At 36.0% G+C, this 6,550-nt stretch overlaps 1 pseudogene; it reads right to left on the reverse strand.

The window, feature by feature from the left end:
• Positions 1-1,769: 1,769 nt before the first annotated feature.
• On the reverse strand, positions 1,770-1,888 carry LOC112471212 (annotated as a pseudogene).
• Between the last annotated feature and the right edge of the window lie 4,662 nt (positions 1,889-6,550).

The raw sequence follows: 6,550 nt of genomic DNA on the forward strand, positions 1-6,550 counted from the left end.
AGGCAGGCCTGGCTGATCTTTTTAATCAGGCAGCCCTATACCTGCAAGATGTAACAGGCCTAAAGGAGCTGTCACATGCCAGTTCATTGTGAGCCTGGGCTGACCTTTCTAAAGTTCAAGACCATATACAAATAAGCTACTGGCAATTTTCTTAGGTCCTTCTTGATCTGACTGGGCAAACTTAGCTTTGGAAGAGTTTTTTTTGTTTTTGTTTTTGTTTTTTTTGTTTTTAAATATTAGTGTTGCCTGAAAAATGTATTCTTTTTAGCATATTGATTTCCCATTGAATCATGTTCTGGCAGAGAGTGGTAAATTCTCTGTTTCCAGGTGATCGTTTCACAAATACTACAACTACACTTACAGGTTTTTGTGTGATCCCTACCTTTACTCTGCTCTTCTCTGCCCCCAGATAAGGTCATTGAGATCTAAATATCAGGAGCTGATGACAGACATCTCTCATTTCTTAATCTCCTCATGGGTTGCCCAACAGCATCTCTGGTGAAACAAATCCATAAAACAGGACCAGCTACCTAAAGAAAAAAAAAAAAAACAAGCTAAATATAGCAAAAGCAGCTATGCTGAATTGGAATGAGAAGATGTGTGTATGTGTGTGTATTTTAAGTGATTGCCTACTTAGCTGATTTGAAAAGTCATTTAATAACCTATTGATAAATCACATAAACCATTTGAGAAAATTTGTATTTCTTTCTTTTTTTTTTTTTAAATCTGTTAAAGTTTTAGGCGAAGAGTACCTGCAAGGAAATAGAGGGTTTTGTTTTTGTTTTTGTTTTTGTTTTGGCTGGTTCCTTTAGTATATTCAGCTGCCAGCATTTTATCTGAATTATGCTTTAAGAAGCATAATGACACCTTGTACTTTTATGGAACTCCTCATCTATGATTTGAAAAGTCGACTATAAACATATATTAACCATTGAACATACTTTGGGGGTACATGTATACTTTTCTTTCAAATCAATTTCTGAATAAACTCACAGTAAAGTGAAAGGCTAGAGCTAAGACCATGTGCAAAGCTGAGTCTTAAGAGAATCATATGAGGATTAAATGAGGGAGTGTGGGCTCTGAGCTTGTAAAGGCATCAAAAAGCAGCCTTGCTTTAGCATTCTTAAATGATTTTCTCTCTGCCCGTGTCCTGCCCTATTTGCCAGATTCTTTCCTAAAATGTTTTTATCCTTTTACTACAGATAACATAATCTTATCTTGGTTCTTTGTTGCCTAGTTACATGGTTCTCAAACTTTGTTGTACATTAGAGTCACCTGGAGAATTGTTTATGCTCTGGTGGCCTGAGCCCTACTTACTGAAAACAGAATTGGGTTGATGGGGCTGAGCATGTATATACTAATAAACTTCCCAGGGGATTTAAAGTTTTACAATTTTAGAGCTCAGTGAATAGACTCAGTTCCAAATTTTCTATCTCAGTATTACAGGTTCCCAGGATGCGATTTTGTTTTATCCAGGTATGTTCTTACTTCTGATGACCATACTTTTTTTTTTCACCCCCTTCTCAAAGTGTGTCCCAGGCTAGCAGTGTCTATATCACTTGGAAGCTAGTGAAAAATGCAGAATTCCAGGGTACATGCCAGACCTACTGAGTCAGAATCTACATTTTATTTTCTTTCACATTATTTATTTATTTGTTTGTTTGTTTGTTTGTTTGTTTGTTTTAGGTGAGGCAACCCTTGGTTGACCTCACAGATTGCAAGGACCTTGTCAGCTTATAATCCCTTATTATTTATTTATTTTTTTTTAATGCCTACAGCACCTGGTCTTTCTAGGTGGTCTCCCATCCAAGTACTAACCAGGCCCGACCCTGCTTAGCTATGGAAATCAGACAGGATCAGGCTTGTTCAGGGCAGCATGGCCGTAGACCAGAATCTACATTTGAACAAGATCCCAGTTGTACATTAAAGTTTGAGGGACACTGCCTTAGAACAAAGCTGCCTGGATTCTCTCTCTGCAGTCACTTTGCCCATTTCCAATACTGACTTTTAATTGTCTGCTATTCTTGTCTGCAAAAATCATTTTTTTTCTTCTTTCTAAGAGTACCTTACCACCCCCTTTGATCTGGAAACTTTCCCCAAATAATTCCAGCTCACATTACTCTTTCAGATTTCTGGCAGTCCCATAGCAGGTAAAATCCACTAAGTGTCTCCCACAGTGTTTGTACATAATTTAGAAGAGCTCAACCCAAATTGAAAAGTAAATTAATTCCTCATGCTTGTCACTCTTTCTCTAGCCACAGGGTACTTGTATGTGTGGTCTTTGCTACCCAGAACTTTGCCACTTCACATTTTAAAAAAACCTAATTAACTCCCAATTTTCATTAGAGATCGGCTCAAGACTTGATTTATCAGAGACCTTTTTCTGACTTCACTAAGTAACACTTTTCCAAATAGAGATCCTTATAGCATTTCTTTACCCTTTGTCCCAGGTGCAGTTTCATACTGCTTAAACAAAGGTAAAGGGTGGACTTCCCCAGAAAGCATATGCCCATATCAGTGTGCAGCAGTCAGAAGACTAGACCTTGAGACAGGAAGTAAGCCTTGGGGACCTGGAAGGAGGGACTGGAATGGCTACCAACAGGAACACTTACTCTGTTGAAGGAAGACATCCTTAATCTAACCCCTATTTTTTTCATGGATCAAGATTAATAAAACTAAATAAGGAACCAAGCTACCATGTGATAGACTCAGCAGAGAAAACAAACTCGACATTTAGATGCCTAAAGACTTGAGGTATTGAAACTGTCAGTTGGAAAATAGAGGGGAAAAAACATATAATGCTGAAAGATGTGAAATATGGAATCATTTAAAGAAAAGAGTAAGCAACAAGACATCATCAAGAGTAACCAGAAAGATTTTAAAAAGAACTACACAAAATATTTAGAAATGAAAAAATATAATTGCTGATTTAAAAACATGAGTGTGGGTTTAAACATAGTTTACACAGAGCTAAACAGAGAATTAGTGTGAGAAAGACAAGATATGATGGAAATTACATAGACTATAACATGGGTAAGAAAGGAGACAAAATAGTAGAAGGAAGTTAATGGCACGGATGATGGGGAAAAAAAGATTTAATGGATAAGTCTAACCTGTGTTGCAAAGATATAATAAAGAATGGAGGAGAGGAAAAAATTTGAAAAGATAATGTCGGAAATTTTCAGAATTGATAAAATACATAGACAAATAGAGGAATCAGAATTTATTCGAGTAAGATAACAAAAGTAAATTCACACAAATATTGAAACTACAAAAAGAAAGGATAATTAGAAGACAGTAAAAGGCAGTGAGAGACAAAATATGTACATATTATATATGTATATAATATCTAAAAATATATAATTATATAATATACAAAGATAAAATTCTATAATAATATATAAATTTACAAGTTATAAAATATATGGAATATATATAAAATCAGAAAATATACATTTTTCTCAAGAAAACGTGAAACTTTAAAAAAATTAATCATGTACTAGGTCATATCAACAAATTTCAAAGAGTTGGCATCACATTGATATCATATTCGATGGATACAGTTAAAATAGAAATCAGCAATGAACACATAAAGCAAAAATTCTCACGTATTTGAAAATATAAAAGTGTACTTTTAAGTATTTCCTGTGATGAAGAAGGAATCTCAACGGAAATTTAAAATATTTCGAATCTATTGATCCCTTTTTATACTTTCGAACTCGTTACTAAAGTTTTCGAGTGCAATGTTAATTTCCGTGACTATTTTAAGTGTTGTTAGTCATCAATTACTATTTTGTCCTTATACGTGATATTCTCCATGACTAGAGTCTCCATGGATCTTTTTGTTATATGTTGTATCTGCTTGCTCAATGAGCCTTGTCTCCTTTTTCTTGTAGTTTATTTTTGAATGATGGATGTTTATTTAAAATATTATTTGCAGGAATATATTGAGACCTAGAGTAATAACTTCTGGAAGGAGGAAGGAAGGAAGGAAATGAAGCAAAGGGAAAGGAGCGAGGAGTGAAGGAGGATGAGAATATGGCCTGGAGATCCACCAGCTCCAGAAAATCTTAATTCCTTTAAGGCCTGAGGTCCCCTGGATCACCAGATGAAAGGAGGTACCCAAGGGAGGACTATTATTACTATGTTATGCCCATTGAGGATTTGAGGGGCTAGAGCTCATGGATCTTAACTAAAGGAAGGGTGGTTTTTCAGGTTTCCCACCACTGGTGAAATCTAGGCTTTGATTTTTACCTCCATACCTGTGGGGCTGTGAAAAGGTTTATGGCTGCTTTCTTGTGATTGAAAAAAAAAAAAGTGATCAAGGCAAAGGAGCTTTGATTACCTGTGCTTATACCTCTAGGTTTGTCTTCCCCCCAAATTGGACAGGCAGTTTTTTTTTTTTTTTGTCTTCTGAGGTCTTTGATGCTTTCAAGACATTTTTGTTTATTTATTTACTTTTGATAATTCAACTAACTTTTTTAGTGGTTATCAGTGGAGAGTTTACATGAATCTGATCTACCATGACTGGGACTTGAAGTTCAGCATCCCATTATTATTATTATTATTATTTTGCACAAACATATATTAAAATAGATATAATAGTTGAAATAAAATTGTCCTTTTTTAAAAATTTGCTTAATTCCCTGTAACGACTTAGATTTTCCCTTTGTATGGGATGCCTCTTGTGCCTTCCCTCATATCTTCCTAGACCATATTTTATTACAGTCATTTCCACAGCTTATATGCTTTACACAGGTATAAATGGCAGAACTTCACTTTTACTATACTATCAATCTCTTGCTTTCTTGGTGTCAGCGCAAATTCTGAGTCTGAAGTATGGAAGAAGAAGAGACTTTATTCAGGCAAAGGGTTTGCGAACTGGGGAAATGTAGCCTCCAGTGGAAACTGAAAATGCACTCCACGGAGATGATGGGGAAGTCCCCTTTTATAAAGTTCCTACCCAGGTTCCTGATTGGTTCAATTTTATGAAAATGAAGAAAGATTACAATTGGTCTGGTTTGCACAGTCCTGATTGGTTGACATCATGCATTCTGATTCATTGTCATGGAGCAGTTCTGATTAGTCAGTATAGATGCAAATGAGGATATAGTTGCACAGTTCTGACTGGATGGGGACAGGTCTCAGTTTCTTGGCTGAAAGACAAAACTGGAAACTCCCTTACAGGGATTGACTCAGAAGGTGGGATCACAGTACAGGAGGTTGAAAGCTCAGGTTGTTGCTTTTTCTTGAAATGCAGTATGCTTGATAGGCCTCTTGTCAGCAATGGCTGCTAGATCCTAGTTATGAATTTGTGTCCAATAACCATGAAGAGTCCTTCTTGGCAGATATATTCCTTCTTGAGATTTACACTGAGATGGAATGAAGTTAACATCCCACATGATAATACTTGACAAGTGAAGAGATGGAAGCCAGTGATTATATGCTCCCCCATTCCATTCCTGTGATGGACATTTCTGAAGTGCCTTCTTCGTAGTTCCTCAGATAGTTCTAGTGGTACCAAATCTCGGTTGCCCATTGGCTGTCATCTTTCCCCATTTTACTCTTCTCACTCTGCTACTTTTGTTCTCACGGTGTTACTTATCAACATAATCTACCTGCAGGAAGTAGGAAACAAGATTTCTTTTAAGGGGTTCCATCAATTTCTGAGTGATTTGTTTTATTAGACACTTTAAAACACTTCTTTGAGAAATCATCCTTAGGAGTCATGAATCTCTAATACACATTTACCACTGTGTCTGAAATTTATTTTCTTAAACTATTTATTATTATTTTTTTTATCAGATGTTAAATTGGAACCTGAGAAAATAAAATTGAAAAATATTCTAGAAAAAAAAGAAGCCCAGACTTGGGTGGGATACTACAATGTAGATTCCTGAGTAACTAGGCACTAGATAAAAGAAAAAGTAGAGACAACTTCTATTCAAGTCTTGCCCCCTAGCCTCTTGAGCTGTATGTCCTAACTTTCATCCCCATCTATGTCCTAACTAAATCCCAGGCACAGGAATTTTGTCCTATGAACTTTCTAATATTAGCTTATAGCAGGTTGAACAAAGTGATTAATCATTGACATAAGAATTTCAATTAGGGAAGAACTGTTCTTTTCATGAAAATGTCTTAATAAATTACTTGGTGGGGAAGATGGATTCATAGAGGCCATAGATTTATAGCCAAAGACCAGAATACATAAGTAAAATCTAAGGATGAAAATCAGTTGCATTCGTGGTCAGGGAATAGAGGAAAAGGTAAAAATATAGGAGGATTGTCCAATAAAAGGGCATATTTACCGAAGGATTTCTTCAGAGCAGGTATCTCTAAAATTTAACTTAAGGTTATTTGTTTCATGAATTAACTCCTTAAACTTCTGTAAAATTATACAAAACTTGGTTTCTTGTGGCTCTGAATAGAGTCATACCGAGACAACTGAAGATCAAGGTAGAAACAGGAGTTTAGAGTGAGGGGCAACCATGAGAATGTCCTCCCTCTTCCTGGGAGCTAGGAGAAATCATGATAGGACCTGTTCCATGCA

This window comes from Pteropus alecto, unplaced genomic scaffold (genome assembly GCF_000325575.1).
Source record: "Pteropus alecto unplaced genomic scaffold, ASM32557v1 scaffold45, whole genome shotgun sequence".
Lineage (NCBI taxonomy): Eukaryota > Metazoa > Chordata > Mammalia > Chiroptera > Pteropodidae > Pteropus > Pteropus alecto.